General features: G+C 45.1%; 1 pseudogene; it reads left to right on the top strand.

Moving 5' to 3' along the window:
* The window catches only part of LOC141022243 (uncharacterized), a 28,530-nt pseudogene extending 5,730 nt beyond the window's left edge, over positions 1 to 22,800 (top strand).
* The last annotated feature ends 884 nt before the right edge of the window (positions 22,801 to 23,684 follow it).

Below are 23,684 nucleotides of genomic sequence, written 5' to 3'. Positions count from 1 at the left end.
CCGCGACCAATTAAGCATCTACTAGCAAATATTGCAAAGTAACATAGAACAGGAAAGTGTATGCTAGTAATTCTTGCATCGGAAACCTTCCTCGTTTCCCCTACAGCAACTGTATCAATAAACCCTTCCACATCGTTACGATGTGGTTCCTCTACACTGCCCGTAAAAGGCAGCTTGCAAACCTCACAAAATTCATAAAGAGACATCTCCTTATACTTATCATATAAATAAAAATCCACCGAAGGTGGTGACCTCCTAGAATGGAAATGAAAATTTTGCTCAAAGATATTAGTGAGTAGGAGATACTGTTCGCGTTGGTCGTGGAGGAAGTCGGTGAGGCCTGCATTCTCAGCCAACTCATAAAAATCATCATAAAACTCGTCTGCTCTCAAGAAATCATCACAAGGCCATTCACACGGCCGAACCTCCGTGGTGCGAGGGAGATTATATTAGGGCCTCTTGTCTTCTTCACTTTGCTTATCCTTCGAGCTTCGGCTCGAAGAGCCCCTCAAAATTCTCTTCATCATTTTCTGAAAATTTCTGAATTTTTTAGTAACTTCAAATAAAAGTGAACCAAACTCAACAAAATTGATAACAACTACTCCCACAAGTGCCTAGAGACTATATCATGCATTAGAACTACTTGGGGCCAAATAAATTTGACATGCAAGCTCAAGAACAGGGTCACCTAAGCAGCAAAAATTTGCAATAAATAAAACACTAGAACAAAAACTAATTGGACCATTGGAGGAGTCACATACCAAAGAACAATCCCCCAAAGCAGTTTTGTGAGTGGAGCTTTGAGCAAGGAGATTGAAAATGGCAGCAAGATGAGCTAGAACTCGTGCTTGAGCTGGCTGGTGATTTTTTTGGGAGGAAGAAGAAGTGTGTGGTAGCTGGAATAAGTGGAGGGAGCCACCAGGGGCCCACAAGGCAGGGGCGGGCGCGCCCTGGACCCTCGTGGCCAGGTGCCAGCTCCCCCCGATGTGTTCTCAGTGCCAGATATTCTTAAATATTCCAGAAAAAATCATATTTCAATTTCAGGGCATTTGGAGAACTTTTATTATCGGGGTATTTTTTTATTGCACGGATAAATCAAAAAACAGACAGAAAATACTATTTTTACTTTATTTCAACTAAATAACAGAAAATAAAAAGAGGGTACAGAGAGTTGTGCTTTCTAACTTCATCCATCTCATGCTCTTCAAAAAGGAATCCACTAACAAGGTTGATCAGGTCTTGTTAACAAACTCATTCCGAATCGCATGAAACCAGAGAATTTTCGAATAGCACTAAGTTACCTCAACGGGGATATGCACTGTTGGGGAACGTAGTAATTTCAAAAAATTTCCTACGCACACGCAAGATCATGGTGATGCATAGCAACGAGAGGGGAGAGTGTTGTCCACGTACCCTCGTAGACCGACAGCGGAAGCGTTATCACAACGCGGTCGATGTAGTCGTACGTCTTCACGATCCGACCGATCAAGTACCGAACGCACGGCACCTCCTAGTTCTACACACGTTCAGCTCGATGACGTCCCTCGAACTCCGATCCAGCCGAGTGTTGAGGGAGAGTTTCGTCAGCACGACGGCGTGGTGACGATGATGATGTTCCACCGACGCAGGGCTTCGTCTAAGCTCCGCAACGGTATTATCGAGGTGTAATATGGTGGAGGGGGGCACCGCACACGGCTAAGAATAACGTATATCAAGTGTGTCCATGGGGTGCCCCCTGCCCCCGTATATAAAGGAGCAAGGGAGGAGGAGGCCGGCCCTAGGAGGGGGCGCACCAAGTGTGGAGTCCTACTAGGACTCCCTAGTCCTAGTAGGATTCCATCTCCCATATGGAATAGGAAAAGAGGAAGGGAAAAAGAGAAGGAAGGAAGGGGGCGCCCCCCTTCCCTAGTCCAATTCGGACCAGACCAAGGGGAGGGGTGCGGCCACCCTTGAGGCCCTTTTCCTTCTTTCCCGTATGGCCCAATAAGGCCCAATACGTATTCCCGTAACTCTCCGGTACTCCGAAAAATACCCGAATCACTCGGAACCTTTCCGAAGTCCGAATATAGTCGTCCAATATATCGATCTTTACGTCTCGACCATTTCGAGACTCCTCGTCATATCCCCGATCTCATCCGGGACTCCGAACTCCTTCGGTACATCAAAACTCAATAAAACTGTCATCATAACGTTAAGCGTGCGGACCCTACGGGTTCGAGAACTATGTAGACATGACCGAGACACGTCTCCGGTCAATAACCAATAGCGGGACCTGGATGCCCATATTGGCTCCCACATATTCTACGAAGATCTTTATCAGTCAGACCGCATAACAACATACGTTGTTCCCTTTGTCACCGGTATGTTACTTGCCCGAGATTTGATCGTCGGTATCTCGATACCTAGTTCAATCTCGTTACCGGCAAGTCTCTTTACTCGTTCCGTAACACATCATCCCGCAACTAACTTATTAGTCACAATGCTTGCAAGGCTTATAGTGATGTGCATTACCAAGTGGGCCCAGAGATACCTCTCCGACAATCGGAGTGACAAATCCTAATCTCGAAATACGCCAACCCAACAAGTACCTTTGGAGACACCTGTAGAGCACCTTTATAATCACCCATTTACGTTGTGACATTTGGTAGCACACAAAGTGTTCCTCCGATAAACGGGAGTTGCATAATCTCATAGTCATAGGAACATGTATAAGTCATGAAGAAAGCAATAGCAACATACTAAACGATCGGGTGCTAAGCTAACGGAATGGGTCAAGTCAATCACGTCATTCTCCTAATGAGGTGATCCCGTTAATCAAATGACAACTCATGTCTATGGCTAGGAAACATAACCATCTTTGATTAACGAGCTAGTCAAGTAGAGGCATACTAGTGACACTCTGTTTGTCTATGTATTCACACATGTATTATGTTTCCGGTTAATACAATTCTAGCATGAATAATAAACATTTATCATGATATAAGGAAATAAATAATAACTTTATTATTGCCTCTAGGGCATATTTCCTTCATGCACGTCCCCAATAATAAGGATATCATATCTCTTTTTGACAGTAGGAAGAGGAAATTCAAAACCTCCAAAAATAATCGATGGAATTTTTCCAATAGAGTTTATACTATGAACTTGAGGTTGTTTCCTCGGAAAGTGTACCGTATGCTCATTGCCATTAACATGAAAAGTGACATTGCCTTTGTTGCAATCAATAACAGCCCCTGCAGTATTCAAAAAGGGTCTTCCAAGAATAATAGACATGCTATCGTCCTCGGGAATATCAAGAATAACAAAGTCCATTAAGATAGTAATGTTTGCAACTACAACAGGCACATCCTCACAAATACCGACAGGTATAGCAGTTGATTTATCGGCCATTTGTAATGATATTTCAGTAGGTGTCAACTTATTCAAATCAAGTCTACGATATAAAGAGAGAGGCACAACACTAACACCGGCTCCAAGATCACACAAAGCAGTTTTAACATAGTTTCTTTTAATGGAGCATGGTATAGTTGGTACTCCTGGATCTCCTAATTTCTTAGGTATTCCACCCTTTAAAGTATAATTAGCAAGCATGGTGGAAATTTCAGCTTCCGGTATCTTTCTTTTATTAGTAACAATTTCTTTCATATACTTAGCATAAGGATTCATTTTGAGTATATCAGTTAAATGCATACGCAAAAAGATAGGTCTAACCATTTCAGCAAAGCGCTCAAAATCCTCATCATCCTTTTTCTTAGATGGTTTAGGAGGAAAAGGCATGGGTTACTGAACCCATGGCTCCCTTTCTTTACCGTGCTTCCTAGCAACATAGTCTCTCTTATCATAATGTTGATTCTTTGATTGTGGGTTATCAAGATCAACAGCAGGTTCAATTTCTACATCATTATAATTGCTAGGTTGAACATCAACATGAACATCATCATTAACATTATCACTAGGTTCATGTTCATCACCAGATTGTGTTTTAGTATCAGAAATAGAAATATCATTTGGATTCTCAGGTGTTTCAACAACAGGTTCACTAGAAGCATGCAAAGTCCTATCATTTTTCTTTTCCTTCTTCTTAGAAGGACTAGGTGCATCTATATTGGTTCTCTGAGGATCTTGCTCAATTCTCTTAGGGTGGCCCTCAGGATACAAAGGTTCCTGAGTCATTCTACCCCCTCTAGTCACAACTCTAACAACATTATCATTTTTCTTATTATTTAATTCATTGAGCAAATCATTCTGAGCTTTAAGTACTTGTTCTACTTGAGTGGTAACCATAGAAGCATGTTTACTAATAAGTTTAAGTTCGCCTTTAACTCTAGACATATAATCACTCAAGTGTTCAATCATATAATCATTGCGTTTTAATTCTCTATCAAAATAAGCATTAAAGTTTTCTTGCTTAACCATAAAGTCATCAAACTCATCCAAGCATTGGCTAGCAAACTTAGTAGGCGGGATTTCAGCTTTATCATATCTATAGAGAGAATTTACCTTTACTACCTGTGTCGGGTTATCAAGACCATGTGTCTCTTCAATAGGTGATGAATTAAGACCATGTATTTCTTCGACAGGAGGTAAATTCTTAACATCTTCAGCTTTTATACATTTTTCTTTCATAGATTTCTTTGCCTCTTGCATATCTTTAGGACTGAGAAATAGAATACCCCTTTTCTTCGGAGTTGGCTTAGGAGTTGGTTCAGGAAGTGTCCAATTATTTTAATTAGTCAACGTATTATTCAATAGCAATTCAGCTTGATCAACTGTTCTTTCCCTGAAAACACAACCAGCACAACTATCCAGGTGGTCTCTGGAAGCATCAGTTAGTCCATTATAAAAGATATCAAGTATTTCATTTTTCTTGAGAGGATGATCAGGCAAAGCATTAAGTAATTGGAGAAGCCTCCCCCAAGCTTGTGGGAGACTCTCTTCTTCAATTTTCACAAATATATATATATATATATCCCTTAAAGCAGCTTGTTTCTTATGAGCAGGGAAATATTTAGCAGAGAAGTAATAAATCATATCCTGGGGACTACGCACACAACCAGGATCAAGAGAATTAAACCAAGTCTTAGCATCACCCTTTAATGAGAACGGAAATAATTTAAGGATATAATAGTAGTGAGTTTTCTCATCATTAGTGAATAGGGTGGCTATATCATTTAATTTAGTAAGATGTGCCACAACAGTTTCAGACTCATAACCATAGAAAGGATCAGATTCAACCAAAGTAATTATCTCAGGATCAACAGACAAATCATAATCCATATCAGTAACAAAGATAGGTGAAGTAGCATAAGCAGGATCATATTTCATTCTAGCATTCAGAGATTTTTCTTTCAGCTTAAATAATAATTTCTTAAGATCACTTCTATCATTGCAAGCAAGGAAATCTCTAGCAGTTTCTTCATCCATAACATAACCCTCGGGCACAACAGGAAATTCATATGTAGGGGGATAATCTTCATCATCACTTTCATCAATATTATCAGTTTCAATAATTTCATTCTCTCTAGCCCTAGCAAGTTGTTCATCAAGAAATTCACCTAGTGGCAGAGTGTTATCAAGCATAGAAGTAGTTTCATCATAAGTATCATGCATAGCAGAAGTGGCATCATCAATAACATGCGACATATCAGAATTAATAGCAGAAGCAGGTTTAGGTGTCGCAAGCTTACTCAAAACAGAAGGAGAATCAAGTGCAGAGCCAGATGGCAGTTCCTTACCTCCCCTCGTTGTTGAGGGATAAATTTTAGTTTTCTCGTCTTTCAAGTTCCTCAGAGTGACCAGCAGATATAAATCCCAAGTGACTCAAAGAATAGAGCTATGCTCCCCGGCAACGGCGCCGGAAAATAGTCTTGATAACCCACAAGTATAGTGGATCGCAACAGTTTTCGAGGGTAGAGTATTCAAACCAAATTTATTGATTCGACACAAGGGGAGCCAAAGAATATTCTCAAGTATTAGCAGTTGAGTTGTCAATTCAACCACACCTGGATAACTTAATATCTGCAGCAAAGTATTTAGTAGCAAAGTAGTATGATAGTAACGGTAACAGTGGCAAAAGTAACGATAGCAGTATTGTAATGATTGTAACAGTGGCAACGGTGAAGTAACTAAGCAAGGATCAATATGTGAAAAGCTCATAGGCATTGGATCGGTGATGGATAATTATGTCGGATGCGGTTCATCATGTAACAGTTATAACATAGGGTGACACAGAAGTAGCTCCAATTCATCAATGTAATGTAGGCATGTATTCTGAATATAGTCATACGTGCTTATGGAAAAGAACTTGCATGACATCTTTTGTCCTACCCTCCCGTGGCAGCGGGGTCCTAGTGGAAACTAAGGGATATTAAGGCCTCCTTTTAAAAGAGTACCGGACCAAAGCATTAACACTTAGTGAATACATGAACTCCTCAAACTACGTCCATCACCAGGAGTGGTCCCGATTATTGTCACTTTGGGGTTGCCGGATCATAACACATAGTAGGTGACTATTGACTTGCAAGATAGGATCAAGAACTCACATGTATTCATGAAAACATAATAGGTTCAGATCTGAAATCATGGCACTCGGGCCCTAGTGACAAGCATTAAGCATAGCAAAGTCATAGCAACACCAATCTCAGAACATAGTGGATACTAGGGATCAAACCCTAACAAAACTAACTCGATTACATGATAAATCTCATCCAACCCATCACCGTCCAGCAAGCCTACGATGGAATTACTCACGCACGGCGGTGGGCATCATGAAATTGGTGATGGAGGAAGGTTGATGATGACGACGGCGACGGATTCCCCTCTTCGGAGCCCCGAACGGACTCCAGATCAGCCCTCCCGAGAGAGTTTAGGGCCTGGCGGCGGCTCCGTATCGTAAAACGCGATGAATCCTGATACGTCTCCAACGTATCTATAATTTTTGATTGTTCCATGCTATATTATATTCCGTTTTGAATGTTTATTGGGCTTTATTATACACTTTTATATTATTTTTGGGACTAACCTATTAACCGGAGGCCCAACCCAAATTGCTGTTTTTTGCCTGTTTCAGTGTTTCGCAGAAAAAGAATATCAAACGGAGTTCAACCGGAATGAAACCTTCGGGAACGTGATTTTCGGAACAAACGTGATCCAGAGGACTTGGAGTCTACGTAAAGCAATCAAGGAGGAAGGCACAAGGCAGGGGGGCGCGCCTACCCCCTGGGCGCGCCCTCCACCCTCATGGGGGCCATGTTGCTCCACCGACGTACTTCTTCCTCCTATATATACCCATATACCCGGAAAACATCAGAAGAGGAGCCGAAACCCTATTTCCACCGCCGCAACCTTCTGTACCCGTGAGATCCCATCTTGGGGCCTTTTCCGGCGCTCCGCCGGAGGGGGCATTGATCACGGAGGGCTTCTACATCAACACCATAGCCTCTCCGATGATGTGTGAGTAGTTTACCTCAGAACTTCGGGTCCATAGTTATTAGCTAGATGGCTTCTTCTCTCTCTTTGGATCTCAATACAAAGTTCTCCTTGTTTCTCTTGGAGATCTATTCGATATAATCTTCTTTTGTGGTGTATTTGTCGAGATCCGATGAATTGTGGGTTTATGATCAAGTTTATCTATGAACAATATTTGAATCTCTTCTGAATTCTTTTATGTATGATTGGTTATCTTTGCAAGTCTCTTCGAATTATCAGTTTGGTTTGGCCTACTAGATTGATCTTTCTTGCAATGGGAGAAGTGCTTAGCTTTGGGTTCAATCTTGCGGTGTCCTTTCCCAGTGACAGCAGGGGCAGCAAGGCACGTATTGTATTGTTGCCATCGAGGATAAAAAGATGGGGTTTATATCATATTGCTTGAGTTTATCCCTCTACATCATGTCATCTTGCTTAATGCGTTACTGCGTTCTTATGAACTTAATACTCTAGATGCATGCTGGATAGCAGTCGATGTGTGGAGTAATAGTAGTAGATGCAAAATCGTTTTGGTCTACTTGTCGCGGACGTGATGCCTATATACATGATCATGCCTAGATATTCTCATAACTATGCTCAATTCTATCAAGTGCTCGACAATAATTTGTTTACCCATCGCAATACTTATGCTATCTTGAGAGAAGCCACTAGTGAAACCTATGGCCCCCGGGTCTATTTTCAATCATATTAATCTTCCAACACTTAGCTATTTCTATTACCGTTTATTTTACTTTGCATCTTTATCATAAAAATACCAAAAATATTATCCTATCATATCTATCAAATCTCACTCTCGTAAGTGACCGTGAAGGGATTGACAACCCCTTTATCGCGTTGGTTGCGAGGTTCTTATTTGTTTGTGTAGGTGCGTGGGACTCGCGCGTGGTCTCCTACTGGATTGATACCTTGGTTCTCAAAACTGAGGGAAATACTTACGCTACTTTACTGCATCACCCTTTCCTCTTCAAGGGAAAACCAACGCAGTGCTCAAGAGGTAGCAAATCCTTCTCTCTGATTTTTTCTCCCTGAACGTGAATATATGTTGTTGGAGTTGAGGTCGGTGGAGCACCAGGGGGCCCACGAGGCAGGGAGGCGCGCCCGCCACCCTCGTGGACAGGGTGTGGGCCCCCTGGCCTTGATTCTTTCGCCAGTATTTTTTATTAATTCCAAAAATATTCTCCGTGAAGTTTCAGGCCATTTCGAGAACTTTTATTTCTGCACAAAAATAACACCATGGCAATTCTGCTGAAAACATCGTCAGTCCGGGTTAGTTCCATTCAAATCATGCAAGTTAGAGTCCAAAACAAGGGCAAAAGTGTTTGAAAAAGTAGATACGATGGAGACGTATCAACCATCAATGATTGGCCTGCTCTCAATAACCTTTCAGGACAGACAAATAAGGGATACCGCGCATGCACGCACTGTTGTGATGATACCGACAATATTATTTGGATAATTGTAGGAAGAATGTGTACCTGGGACATCGTCGATTTCTTCCGAGCAGGCATCCCGTAGGAAGGAAGGCAAGCATTTCAAAGGTGAGGCGGATCACCGGACGAAGCCTCGCCACCGTACTGGTGCTGATGTACATGATATGGTAAAGGATTTGAAGGTAGTCTTTGGAAAGGGTCCTGGCGGACAACCTGTTCCAAATGATGCTGACGGACGCACACCATGTGGAAGAAGAAATCAATATTTTGGGACCTGCCCTATTGGAAAGACCTAGAGGTCCGCTCCGCAATCGACATGATGCATGTGACGAAGAATCTTTGCGTGACCCTGCTTGGCTTCTTGGGCGTGTATGGGAAGACAAAAGATACACCGGAGGCACGGGAGGACTAGCAACGTATGCACGGAAAAGACGGCATACATCAGGGTCATGCCAGCTACGCTCTTACCAAAGAAGAGAAGGAAATCTTCTTTGAATGCCTGCTCAGTATTAAGGTACTGTCTGGCTTCTCGTCGAATATAAAGGGAATAATAAATATGGCAGAGAAAAAGTTCCAGAACCTAAAGTCTCATGACTGCCACGTGATTATGACGCAACTACTTCCGGTTGCATTGAGGGGGCTTCTACCGAAAAACGTTCGATTAGCGATTGTGAAGCTATGTGCATTCCTGAATGCAATCTCTCAGAAGGTAATCGATCCAGAAATCATACCAAGGTTAGAGAATGATTTGGTGCAATGTCTTGTCAGTTTCGAGTTGGTGTTCCCACCATCCTTCTTCAACATCATGATGCACGTCCTAGTTCACCTATGCGAAGAGATTAACGTTTTGGGTCCTGTATTTCTACACAATATGTTCCCCTTATAGAGGTTCATGGGAGTCTTAAACACTACTAGAAAAAGGGCTATAGATGGGATTGACATTAATGGCGCACCACACAAGCAGTGCGCCATTAGTATATACTAATGGCGCACCACCTTCTGACACGCCATTAGAGATGAAACTACTAATGGCGCACCTGGGCCAGGGTGCGCCATTAGTATCAATTTTTTTTAACTAGTGCGCCTGTCCAAACATACTAATGGCGCATCCAGACAAAGTGCGCCATTAGTAGTTGAAACTACTAATGGCGCACCATGCACAGGGTGCGCCATTAGTATATATAGAAAAAAATTTAACTAGTGCGCCTGTCCAAACATACTAATGGGGCTTTCTGACCGAAGAGTGCATCTCCTACTGCACGAATTATCTAGGCATCGAGAACCCCGTTGGTCTTCCCGTCAACAGGCACCTCGGCAGGCTCGCTGGATGGGGTCACCGTGAGGGTCGCCGCGAAATGCATGTCGACTTCGAGGGTCGACTCGCCGACTTTGAAAGAGCAAACCTAGTCGTGCTACAACACATAGACGTGGTCGATCCTTGGGTGGTAGAGCACAAAACCTTTATTAAGAAGACGTACAATGACCGAGGCCAACAGAGGACGGACGGAGATATACTCAAAGAGCACAACTCATGTTTCACGCGTTGGTTCAAGCAGAAGCTTCTGTCGTACCCTTTACATGAGGATTCTTCCGCGGAAGAACAACTCATATTCGCCTTGTCATAGGGCGCCGAGCACAACCTGATGACCTATGAGGCGTACGATATCAACGGCTACACATTCTACACCGAGGCCAAGGACATGAAGAGCGATGGTTATCAGAACTCCGGGGTAACGATGGAATCCTACACCGGTAACGACAAGGACAGATACTACGGAAGGATCGAGGAGATCTGGGAGCTGAGCTACGCTGGAGAGAAGGTCCCGATGTTCCGTGTCAGATGGGCCAAGAGCGTCCTAAAAGAAGACCGGTATTTCACCACCATGGTTATACCCGAAGCCAAATCCAAGACCGCAGGCGCAAATGTCACCGCGAAAAATGAGCCATGGATACTGGCTTCCCAAGTGGACCAATGCTTCTTCATTACCGACCCGTCAAAGCCCAGTCGTGTTGTCGTGAGGAGAGGCAAAAGGAAGATCATCGGAATGGATGGAGTAGCCAATGAGCAAGACTTCGACAAGTACGGCGACCCGAGAATCGAACATGACGACGATGATGAAGTAGCAGCATACACCACAAGAAGAAGCAGGACCACCCTACCTAAAGGACGTCCGTTCCACCGAAGAACTCCATTTGCGAAAAAGAAGGGCAAGAAGATTGTGAACAGATAGCTAGCTAAGATCGATTGTATTTAAATCGTAGCCTTCATTTCTCGATTGTATTTCATGGGCACTTTTTGAACTATCATGAATATTTTTAAATTTCATGGACACTCGATCTTGATCCCCCTCCATCTCGATCGCTAGCTATCCCACCTCGCCAGATCCGGTCCCCCTCGCCGCCGAGCACCCCCCGGTCCACCGGCCCCCCGCACCCCGCGCACCCTCCCCCGCTCCACCGGCATTACTGTTTGATGATATTTTTTTAAAAATATTATTGTCTTATAAAAAAATTATTACTGTCTTAAAAAAAATTATTACTGTCTTATAAAAAATTATTACTGTCTTATAAAAAAATTATTACTGTCTTATAAAAAAATTATTACTGTCTTATAAAAAATTATTACTGTCTTATAAAAAATTATTACTGTCTTATAAAAAAATTGTGGAGCCTGGGAATCGAACCCAGGACCTCCTGGTGTGAGAACTGGCTGCTGACCAATCGAGCTAGTAGAGGGGACTTGGTGTGGATCAGGTAAGGTGGAAGATAACCTGTTGGCTCGAGCAGAAAAAAAAAGATACTAATGGCGCACCAGGGTGAGGTGCGCCATTAGTGTGGATGTACTTATGGCGCACCGAGGGGAGGTGCGCCATTAGTATTGTGCCCTCGCCCTCGCCTATCCCCGGCCCAAACCTATCCCCTCTCTCTCCCTCGCCCTCGCCCTCGATCCCCTTCCCCTCTCCTCTCCCAACGTCGCTGCCCCGCCGCCTCGACGCCGCCCCGTCGTCCTCGTCTCCGCCCCGACGCCCCGACGCCGCTGCCCCTTCCCCTCTCCGCCCCGTCGTCCTCGTCTCCGCCCCGACGCCCCGACGCCTCGACGCCGCCCCGTCGTCCTCATCCTCGCCCTCCTCCTCGTCCGCGCCACCGCCGCGCCGCTCCGACCTCCTCCTTGTCCCCTCCGGCCTCCTCCGCCTCCTCAGGTACTGCCCCACCTCTCCCTCCCCCTCCGGCGTCCTCCTTCCTCTCCCTCCACCACATTGGCCTTGAACTGACCGTTGTGCCCCTCTATTTGTTTGTTCTACTTCTACTTGTAAGTGAAATGCTAAAACCCATTTTCAGCCTGCTCTCCTGCCTCAGCTTTAGAATCATCTTTTCAACCTTCAGAAACAGAAGCATAATATTTTTCCATGTCAGAGGGTGTTCAAATGCAAGCAATCTAAGTTAATAAAACAATATAAGCTCCACTGTATCATGAGGATGTGCTTTGCAGCGCACTGTTGATGCTAAGAACTTAAGATGTACTTTGCATATATAAGTTCCTGACACAATTTGTAGCTGCTATTTATAGATGCATATGTTCACATATTTTTGCTGGACTGGTGTTTGACTTTGCAAATACTTTGCCGAACTAGTAGCTGATCATACTGTTTTTTTTAGAATGAACATAATAGTGCAGGTGCATGCAGTTGATCACCTAGATTGCACATAAGATCAAGAACTCAATCTTGTACTTGTAATGCAAGGCAACGGTAAGTCTAGAATAGCAGTTAGAACTTGGAATATAGACCTGACTAACCAGTACATGGGTGAGAGTCATAGGCTCTGTTCTTGTTGATGAGAAGTGGGTTGGATGCCATTTTGGAAGAAGAAGAAGATGGTGATGTGTCAATTCTATTTATGGCCATGAATATCTTCAGTCTTGCAACCAGTTAACAGGATCTCATACTGCACATATGTACATTCCTTTTTTAAAAACTTAAATGTGTTCAACCACTGAGGATTCTGTTGGGAGTTCTCTGTGTCCTACAGTATTTAATGATCATGCATAACTTCCCTTGTCCTCTTGCTGTTGGCCAAGTGGTTTTCCATTTTAAGCTTCAGTGCTCTGCATGCGTTGCAAGTAGAACACCACAGCTGCTGTTTCTTGTTATGAATAATAATTGCTTTATGTAACTTGGATGCGTGGTCAGTCATCAGTCAGTATATAATGATCACACTAATTCTCTATTTCATATATATGGAAAAATAGTTCAACTTTTATTACTAACTTTCTGTATGTCTACTGAGAAATAGAAGCTGTAGATAATTTCTACTCCCAACTATTCATCATCTGTAATAAGAGTCACTTTCTCTGGTAATTTCCGTTCCTTAAGCTATTCACTTTTCTTCACTAACAATTACTTCCTCTGATGTGCAGTTGGCCCGTGAATTTGTGGATACAGAGGAATTTCAGAGGTGACTTGAGTTTTCCCAAATCGCCGCTGCACATTTGCCTATTTTAACTTTCTAGTTGGCCTAATTATGTGTTCATTTCATTGCATCATTTCATCCAGGTTGCGGGATCTGAAACAGCTTGGTGAGTTTTCTTCCCTCGCTAGAGAAACCATATTGGGAACTTTGCATTTCTGCCTTGCTGGGAGTGTCAGAAATCTAAATGTAGTCACATGTCCTATGTTTTGTTTGTGTGCTAGTGAACAGTGAAAGTGCATTGCTACTTATAAATTTTAAGTTCATTTCCTTTTTTATCATATTGCTTGATGGCCATTTAGACAGCATCAGCACCCATTTAAACAGCTTGCAACCAAGGGTAATATGCCACTTATCATATCGGCCAAATTCCATATCACTGAAAATATGTCGCTAACTGGAGTAATATGCCACTTATCATATTGGCCAAATTTCAAGGAGTCATGTTACTTTATTTCAGATTTGTCAGCTCCATTCACTAGCAGCAGCCAACACTTCTGAATCTAATCTTTCTTGGCAAGCTCGGCTACTTGTTGTTAGTCATTCACTAAAAGATCCTCAATAGACTGCATGCATCTAGTATTAAATTTCTTGGACGGATCATCTCTTTTAGCAAAGGACTGTAATAATTAACTAACTGAAAATTTGACATTCTGGACTATGCTTGGCTCTGGTTTTGTGAAATCTCATCTCTTTTCTACTGCCATGACTAGTCGTGAATTTTATTTTACTTTCCCCACTTTATAACATTCAGAAATTGTTTACTAGCTCAAGCTTCTCCTTTGCACTTTATCACTTCAATCTGCTGCTACCTCAAGCTTCTCGTTTAGACTTGTGCCAAGTAACATTTTTTCCTTGTATAATTATATGGTGCTTGACTGAGCTGCTACTTTTTCCTTGTAGAAGATCGCAGGTCCAGTGGGAGGGATCCAGTTGCGACAACACCGAATCACCAGCAAGGCAGCTGCCTAGAATAATAGGTTGACTCACCTATATATACTACTATCTTGCATCTCTCTCGTTTCTTCTTCTACTACAATACAAAGAGAGTCATTTCAGTTACTTGTCTTAGTGTGTGGTGTGGCTGTTTATTGTTCAACACCAGCAGCTAGCTCTATTTAGGTCCAGTAGAAACGACATGGCTCTCCAATTTTTACGTAATCTTGCATATGACTTGGTTTAAAACTGTAACCAGCACACATGGCTCTATTTAGGTGCATTTTCTTTGTGTAACTTGGTTTAAAACTGTGATTTGGTCTTTTGTGGCATTTGGATGCCTAAATCCCATTTTCTTAATCATATTGCTTGGAAACTTTTGGTTATCTCCTCTCAGTGATGAAATAATTTATATGTACTGCACTTCTTTCATAATTAGGTAATAACGTTGGTTACAGTTTTGGTAGTTCAAACGGGATGTATCTCATTTTGTAGACAGATTATTTTCTGGAATATCATATATTCAAATTTGTTATGAATGATGGCTTCTACCTGAATTAGTATACTCTGTGGCGTTAGTTTGTTCTAAATACAGTAACATAATTTTAACAACTGTAGAACATGTTGAGACTAGCAACTTTTTTGTGACATCAACCAACAGTCCTGCCACTGGGTTATCCTATTTTATATTTTTAATTACTAACTTAAGTTTGAGTAAACAGTGGCAGTGAAGTCCTCATAATAATCAGGCGGATGTTAACTTTCTGATGTCCCCAGAAGTTAACTAAGATTGTGGTGCTAGTAGAGGCACATTGTGGCCTTTTCATCCATATGAAAGTAGAGGCACATTGTGGTGCTTGTTTGCTGGGTTTTGTATCCGACCATCGTGTCGTGATGATTTTGCAGGTACCCCGAGAGGCCCTTGAGTTTGCCGGAATGTCGATTAACTTCCGTTCCGGCAAATTCGGGTACTCCATATGTCCTATTTTCAGCAAAGGTCATGCTGAAATTTTCCGTGAATTTTAGCATGACTTTGCTAAAAATAGGACATATGGGGTACTTGTGACTAATGCATGGGCCGGGGTATCTTAGTAGGTAATTAAGTAGGATCAAGTGACCCGGCGTACTTGTGACTAATGCATGGCTTTTAGGGTGCCTCGGTGTCGATAAAAACCGAAATGATGAAAGCTTAGGCTTTTAGGGTGCCTCGGCGTCGAAAAACCCTCAATGATAAAAGCTTAGCTTTTAGGATGCCTCGGTGTCGACAAACCCTAAATGATGAGACCATGATCTTGTTCCTTGACAATAACCAACTTTTTGACCAAACTTTGTTCCTATTTAGAGAGAAACATGGCCAACAACGATGAGGCCGGGGGTTCGAGCGTCAAGCCATTCTGGATGCTATCCCAGGAGATGGAGGAACAACCTCACTTGTATGAGGACGCCGCCTTCCCCACCGATCCTGAGACCACTGATGGTACCGCCGAGGATGACCCCACTGATGCCACCACTGATGGTGCCGCCGAGGATGCCACCACTGATGGTGCCGCCGAGGATGCCACCACTGATGATGGCGGCGCACGCACAGATGGCAGCCAACCGAAGAGGCAACGGAAGGACCGGCGCCCGACCGTGCTCCGCACCCTCAAGGAGGAAGTTACTGAAGTGGACTCCGACGGGAATCCAACGGCGCCCGAACGAATAGTCAAGGGGTACTCGCTTCAGCTCGGGTGCATTCTCCGGAGCACCGTCTCGATCAACATCGAGAACCTGAGGCATCCTGACCGAGGGAATTTGCGCAACCTCCTCTTCACGAAGCTGCACGAACGATACAAGTTCCCCGCTGAATTTGAAAACACAAGCCTCAAAGGGAATAAAGTGAACAATGCTGCCCTCACGAAGATGAGCAAGGCCCTGTCTACTTGGAAAAGCAATGTGAAGAGAATGGTCGAGAAAGGTGAGAGTTATGAGAAGATCAAGGAGAAAAATCCTTCGATCACCGAAGATGACTACAATGACTTCAAGATCAATTGCTCGAGCACCGCAAACTCCGAATCAAGTAAGTGGGGGAAAGAAATGCGGGAGCTGAACTTAGGGGAACACACACTCGGTCCCGGCGGTTACAGAGTGCCGGAGCCTATATGGGACAAGGAGGAGGCGGACCGTGCCGAGCAAGGCCTACCGCCCCTCTTCGATAAATACGGTGACAAGCAGACCAGGAACTTTGTCAGGGCCCGGTACAAGAAGGACCCGAAAACAAAGGAGCTTACCACGGATCCGAAGACCAGGGCGCTTGAGCTTGTTCTGGTAAGGAATACACCCCCTCGTAATTAGCTCCATATGGTTGCATTCTAATTAATGAAGCCAAATTTCTAAATGGTTCACATTCCTTCCGCAGGCGACTGAAAGCAGTAGCGCGGGGTCGACTAAGAGCAACCCTTGGGACACCACTCTAAATAGGGCGTTGAATGTAATGAAGAACAAGGATAAGCTCAGTAAGCCGACGTCAGCTGGTCGTGTGGCCGGCAAAGGCTTGTCGACAAAATGGTCGTCATACTATGACACTGCTGGGCGAAAGGAGAAAAAGACCAGCTCGGAAAGCCAGGCGCGTGAGGTTCAAGAACTCAGGGCACAGGTGGCGCGGATTCCGGAGATTGTCCAAGAGCAAGTGCAACAACAACTCAGAGCGACGATCACCGCCATTGTGCCTACCTTGATCCAGGGGATTAGTGCGTGGATTGTGGGTGGCCAACAAGGGCCGCCCCTGATTCCTAGCTTCACGGCCAGCAACTCGCAGAACGCGATGGCGGGGCCATTGGTGTCTCCGGCGGAGCCGGCATTGGTGTCTCCGACGCCGGCACGGGAGCTTAATGCACCCAGGTGTACGCCGGCCGGCACCTCTGCAGCAAGCGGCCCCTCCGTCAACTGCACGCCCGCCGTTGGCGGTGCCTCGACATTAGCCGAGCTCGACGCCATCATCACGGTAACTAATTAAGCCTCTCTCGGCCGAGGACTTCATCTCCTTGCCTTTGACTGGGCATCCCTAACGCCCTACATGTTTTCGCAGGGCGCCGCCGACGTTCCGTGCACTCTCCTGCACTTCGTGAACAACGAGTTGGTCGATGTCGCCAAGGGCAAAATCGTTCAACCGGGCAACCCCTTGTTCCACGGTACCCAGATGCCACCCAACTTGTTTAGGGTTCAACTGGTTCGGGTGCTGCCAGGCTGCGACGAGGTGTTACCTCTGATTCAACCAATGGGGGCCGACGATGATGACGTGATGAACCTCAGCGCCTGCCTGAGCTGGCCCCTGCTTTGGCCGAAGAGCCAGATTCGTTTGGGGGCGGGGGACACCACCCCAAAGACAACACCGCCAGTCGTGCCAGCGCCAAGTCGGCCCCATGGCAAGACCGCCGCAACGGTGCCGGACATCCCTATGCCACTGGATCCAAACATGCATATGGCACAGGATCAGAACGACGACAACGACGATACATTTGCCAACGTCGATCAGTACTTTGCCGATCATGGGGATGGTGGCGACTTCATGGGGCCTCCTTCTCCAGAACCCAACCCAACAAAAGACGTGTGCGATCTAGCTGGTACCGCGGAGAAGCCAAGTTGCAACAAGCGTCGTCTGCTGTTCAGCTCTCAGGAGACGCCTCCAGCTGCCGACTTCACCGAGCCTCAGATAGGCGAGGTGCGAAATATGATCAGCCCCAACACACTCAAGAAGGCGGTCTGTGAGCAGAACTCGGTCCCATTACAGGAGATCAAGAAGAAGGCACGCAAAAGAAAGACTAACAAGGGTGCGGGCCAGCCGGCACCGAGTACGATCCGTGCTCAGGACGGGCCACCTTCAACTGCGGATATCTCGAAGAGGGTGCATGTGGCGGGTAGGCCGATGCTACCGAGAAATATGCTTGATGCTGCAACCGGTGCTATGCGGAGTCTGCATGACAGTGTGCTTTCTTTGGAGAAGCGGCGTCTCCGAGAGAAGGATGTGGCATACCCGGTTTTCGCGGCCAAGGTGCAAGAGGGCAAGGGCTTTGTGGATAACTCCATCGGGGGTACGATCGTCCTGCGGTTTGATGACATCCACGCTATGTTGAACCTTCATCCGCTGCACTACACCTTCGTTCGGCTATTTTCGCTGAGTATGGAGATGCGGATCATTCGCGACAAGACCCCGGACATCGTGATAGTCGACCCCTTCTACATGCGTGCCAAGATCTTGGGCAGCGCTGGGGACCGGCAAGTCGCGAGTTCTTACCTCGAAGGTGTCATTCTGGCAAACCAAGATAAGGACAACTTCCTCGTGCCTTACTTTCCCGAGTAAGTCCTCCCCTCAACCGCCCCGTAACATATGAATTCTTAGATTTCGATCGTTTTTCTTTTAACATTCCGTGTTTTCTGCAGTGACACACATTGCACGCTCATCCTCCTAAGCCCCAAATATTCCATGGCCACGTATTTCGACCCGGACCATCAGTCGAACGTAGACTACACAAATGTCAAGAAGGTTCTTGATGATGTTCTCCCCGGCTACGTCAAATCTGGAGGCACCTTCACCAGGCCTATTCGTAAGTATGGCAAGCACGTGTTCTCCCACAACACGACGTTCTGCTGCGTCAAGCAGCCGCCTGGCGGTCAGAAGGGTGCCTACTACGCCATCCATCACATGCGGGCGATCGTACGGGACCATCATCAAGTACTGCTACCGAGTAGACTCAAAGATTGGGCCGCGAGCGTGTCGGCAATCCAGGACGCGGACATCAGACAAGAATTCTTTCGCATCCAGTCGGAGTTTGCGGAAATCATCCATCAGGATGTCCTTCGTACCTCGGGGCAGTTCTACCTCAGAAATCAACCGTCCAACAATGACATCGACACAATCCTACAAATACAGGCTGACAACGCCCATGGTTTCATGACTCCCACGATAGACGGCGGCTTCATCCATGCTCCGGTCCCTTGAGTCGAGTCGAAAGCAGTGATGCTGTGTCTAGTTCTGAAACATCGATTGGCTCATGTTGTAATTAAACTTTAATGAACTTGTAGTATGTCTCTTTGGTTTCGAGAGTCCTTCAACTTAGATGTAATCGATGCTATTAATGTCTTGTTTTTCTCTTCCGATCGTTCTGTTGCATACTTATATATTGCTTATGTATTGTCTGTGAATTGGTACTAACGTTTCGTTTGGCTACTGCATAGCGATGCCGTGGTATGTCGTGTACAACGGTAAGGTTCCCGGAGTCTACGACGACTGGGAGGAGTGTCGGAGACAGGTTCACCGATTCAGCGGTAACAGTTACAAAGGGTACGCCACTAGGGCCGAGGCCGAATCTAGATACGCCCGCTATCTAGCGGGAGAGGGGAGGGAGCGTTGGAGGAACCGGATGAAGACGAGTTTCATCGTGATGATGCTCATCGTGATGACCGCAGCTCTCTTCTATGTGATGGTAGTTTAGATGATCGATATCGACTTGTAATGTGAAGACAAACTCGCGGTCTCGAGACTTGTAATATAATGTTCTATCTTTGTTCGGTCTTTTCAATTCGGAGACTAATATGATGAATTGTATTCGGAGACTAAAATGATGAATTGTATAATCTTCTATTGTATTCGATGAATCTGTTGTTGATGTGTGCTGTCTATATTTTGTCCAATTATACATTTTGTAACCTGTGCAAAAAACAGAAAATAAAAAATAAAAAAACCTAATATTCATACTAATGGCGCATCACATCATAGTGCGCCATTAGTATGCCAGAGCATACTAATGGCGCATCACTAAACAGTGCGCCATTAGTATGCCGAAGTTACTAATGGCGCATCCTGTTGCTGTGCGCCATTAGTATGCCAAAGCACCTGGGTATAGATGGCACCCTGGGAGGCATACTAATGGCGCATCTGTGATGCGCCATTAGTATACCAGATACTAATGGCGCACCAGTGGTGCGCCATTAGTAAAATATACTAATGGCGTGCTACTAATGGCGCACCACTAATGCGCCAGTAATGGCAAGATTAGGTGCGCCATTAGTAGGCCTTTTCCTAGTAGTGAAAGAAATATGTTCATAACCGTGCTAGGCCAGAAGGAAGCATCTCCAAGGGCCATGAAAATGAGGAGGTCATTGAGTTTTGTATTGACTTTATTCCTGACCTTAAGCCGATTGGTGTTCTTGAATCGCGGCATAAGGGCAGACTGGATGGAAAAGTCACGCTAGGAGGGGATCAAATAATATGTATGGACGGCCATTCTCTCACTCAAGCACACTACACAGTTCTACAGAATTCCGCCTTGGTGGCTCCGTATATGGACGAACACAATAATTTTCTATGCTCCAAACACCTGGAGCAGTCTGACGACTGGATTACATGTGAACAAATGGGGATTTCGCCGGCTGGTTGCAGACACGTGCCATGCATGACGCCGCTATTGAAGATGACCTGTACTTGCTTTCCCAGTTACAATCTTCGAATATAATGACTTTCAAAGGGTACGAGATAAATGGGAATACATTTTACACAATCGCCCAAGATAAGAAGAGCACCAACCAAAACAGTGGTGTCCGCTTTGATGCAGCAACAAGACAGGAAAGGAAACATATTATGGTTACATAGAGGACATATGGGAACTTGACTATGGACGTGGTTTGAAGGTCCCTTTGTTTTGGTGCAAATGGGTCAATATGACACCAGGCGGGGTAACGGAAGACCCGTAGTACGGAATGACAACAGTGGATCTCAACAATCTTGCGTATGCAGATGAACGATTCGTCCTAGCCAATGATGTGGCACAGGTTTTCTATGTGAAGGACATGTCTACTAAGACGAGAAAAAGAAAAGATAAGCAAGCGAATACATCATACGATGAGCCAAAGCGCCATATAGTTCTTTCTGGGAAAAGAAACATCGTGGGAGTGGATGACAAGACAGACATGTCAGAAGATTATGAAAAGTTTGATGAAATTGCTCCATTCACAGTGAATATTGACCCGAGCATCCAGTTAAATGATGAAGATTGTCCATGGTTACGGTGCAAAGGGACACACGCGAAGAAAAAGTTTCACACCCAAAGATGTGGGATGTGATCGGCTTCAGTGTCATAACTTTCTTCTGTGTTTCACACCCAGGAGGGAATCTTTATAATAGTTAGGGTACTTATGTGTTTTGGCATTTGAAACGCGAAGAAATTTTATGTGCAAACAAATTCTTTCATGCATTTACTGATTTTTTCAGCTAAATGACCCTGAAATTGTAAAACACTTCAAATGAACTCCGAAAAGGTTGAAAGTTGGCATGGTATCATAATTTCACCCACATAGCATGTGCAAAAAAGTAGAGAGGGTTACAGCAAAAACTGGATGCACTTCGTGTACAAAATGGACAATCTCTTTCGAAGTATCAGGGTTTCGGACGAAAACTCATCTGTTACAAAGGCATTTCATTTTTTAAATAATCTAAGTACTACCAAATTGAATATAATGATAAAACACACTAATATTAAACATAAGAAAAAAGAATCACTGAAAAATCTATTTTTAAAGTTAAGTTATTCACAAACTAGTGATTCACACAAATTTCAAATAATTCAAAATTTAAACTATTCAAATTTGAAAACTACCGACACTAACAGAAAGTTTGTAATTTTTTGTACCTAAAACAAAAATATTCACAAAGAAACTCGAAATACAGCAAAAACAACTCAATAATAAATAAAACAAAATAAATAAAGCAGAAAAGAAAAAAAGAAGAAAAAACTAAATGAAAAAAAGCCCGCCTACTGGGCCACAGCGGCGTGCATACGACTAGAAACCCAAATTCTAGTTGGGCCAGGATGGAGGCCCGCTAGCCCAGTAGGCCCAATAGGGCATCGCAGCAGAGGTAGGCCGAGAAGGCCTGCTTTAGAGAGGAGCTCGAGACAGCAACGGCGGCGGGGCTTATAAGCAGGTGCGAGCGCCCCTCAGCTAGCGAGGTGGGACTAAACTTCTGCGTCTCTCGCCTGGCAGCGCACCACCTTTAGTATCGGGTCGTGGCTCGAACCGGTACTAAAGTCTTTAGTATCAATTGGAGCCACGACCCGGTACTAAAGGGCTGCCGTTCCCGCCGCTTGGCCTGGCAGAAAATAGGCCTTTAGTACCGGTTGGTGGCTCCAACCAGGACTAAAGGTCCCTCCTATATAAACAACACTTGAAAAAATTTCATTCTCCCTCTGTTTCTTCCTCTATTTCTCCATCGAAGCACCGCCTGCCCCGATCGATCGACGCCGTCGCCGCCCCCGTCCCGCGCCGTCCCCGTCGCCGCCTCCGTCGTGCGCCGTTGTCGTCGCCGCCCCCGTCGTGCGCCGTTGTCGTCGCCGCCCCCGTCCCCGTCGCCGCCCTCGTCTCCGTGACCGCCCCCGGCCTGTCCCCGTCGCGCCGTCCCCGCGTCGCCGCGCCCGGCCGTCGCCTCGCCGTCGCCATCGCCCCGCTGTGAGCTCTCCCCCCTCTCCCCCTCTCCCTCGCCCCCGGCCACCATGGGCACCGCCCCTCCCCGAGCCCCCCCCACACACAAGCATGATGAACACACACACACACATTTCCGTTAATTAGTATATATGTATTTTTGTATGTTTAATTAGTTTAGATGTTTTAGATTATTATATTTTTCACTAGTATATATGTATGAATGCATGTTAGATGGATATAATTAGTGTTTAATTAGTATGGAATTTTTTTATATAATGTTGTTTTTCTGTTTTTTAATGGATGTATAGAAGTTGCTTTTTCTGTTTTTAGTGTTAGATGCTTAGTTAGTATGAAATTGCATATAGATTTTTGACATATGCAATGATAGCATTTTTCAAATTTCTATATAAGAAATCACAATCCAATAATTTAAAAAATGTTACATTTGCATATTGTATTTGTTCTCGACGATGCCCGGCCCGCATCCTCGCCGTCGACCCGTTCGCGACGACGTCCTGCTTCAGAGGACCCATGTCCGGGACTGGGCTCCGCCGAGCTGGCACTGGGAGGTCCTACCTTCAGGGGTGCGCCGCTTGGTGAGGAACCCGGCCCCGGGTCCCATCGTCGACCCTGATCTCCTTTGGTGGCGTTCGCGTGGGCCATGTTCGTGCAGAGGGAGCCGGACCCGCCGGAGGTGGTGCGTCGCTGTGTCAGGGAGGAGGACGAGCACGTCCGTCTCTACATCGCTGCTATGGACGTCAGGTTCTCCAATACCTGGCAGGTTCTTTGGGGAGATGACCGGAGCTATGATCCTGTGATGGTTCCTTCTCTTTGGGTGTCCACCGCCCGCGCCTCAGGAACCGCGAGTGGCCTAGATTCTTTTGTAGTATTCGATCTTTATTAGCTAGCTAG

The sequence above is a fragment of the Aegilops tauschii genome, chromosome 5 (genome assembly GCF_002575655.3).
Source record: "Aegilops tauschii subsp. strangulata cultivar AL8/78 chromosome 5, Aet v6.0, whole genome shotgun sequence".
Taxonomy (NCBI): Eukaryota; Viridiplantae; Streptophyta; class Magnoliopsida; order Poales; family Poaceae; genus Aegilops; species Aegilops tauschii.
Note: the sequence above shows the minus strand (reverse complement) of the source record. Positions and strands in the feature narration are given on the sequence as shown.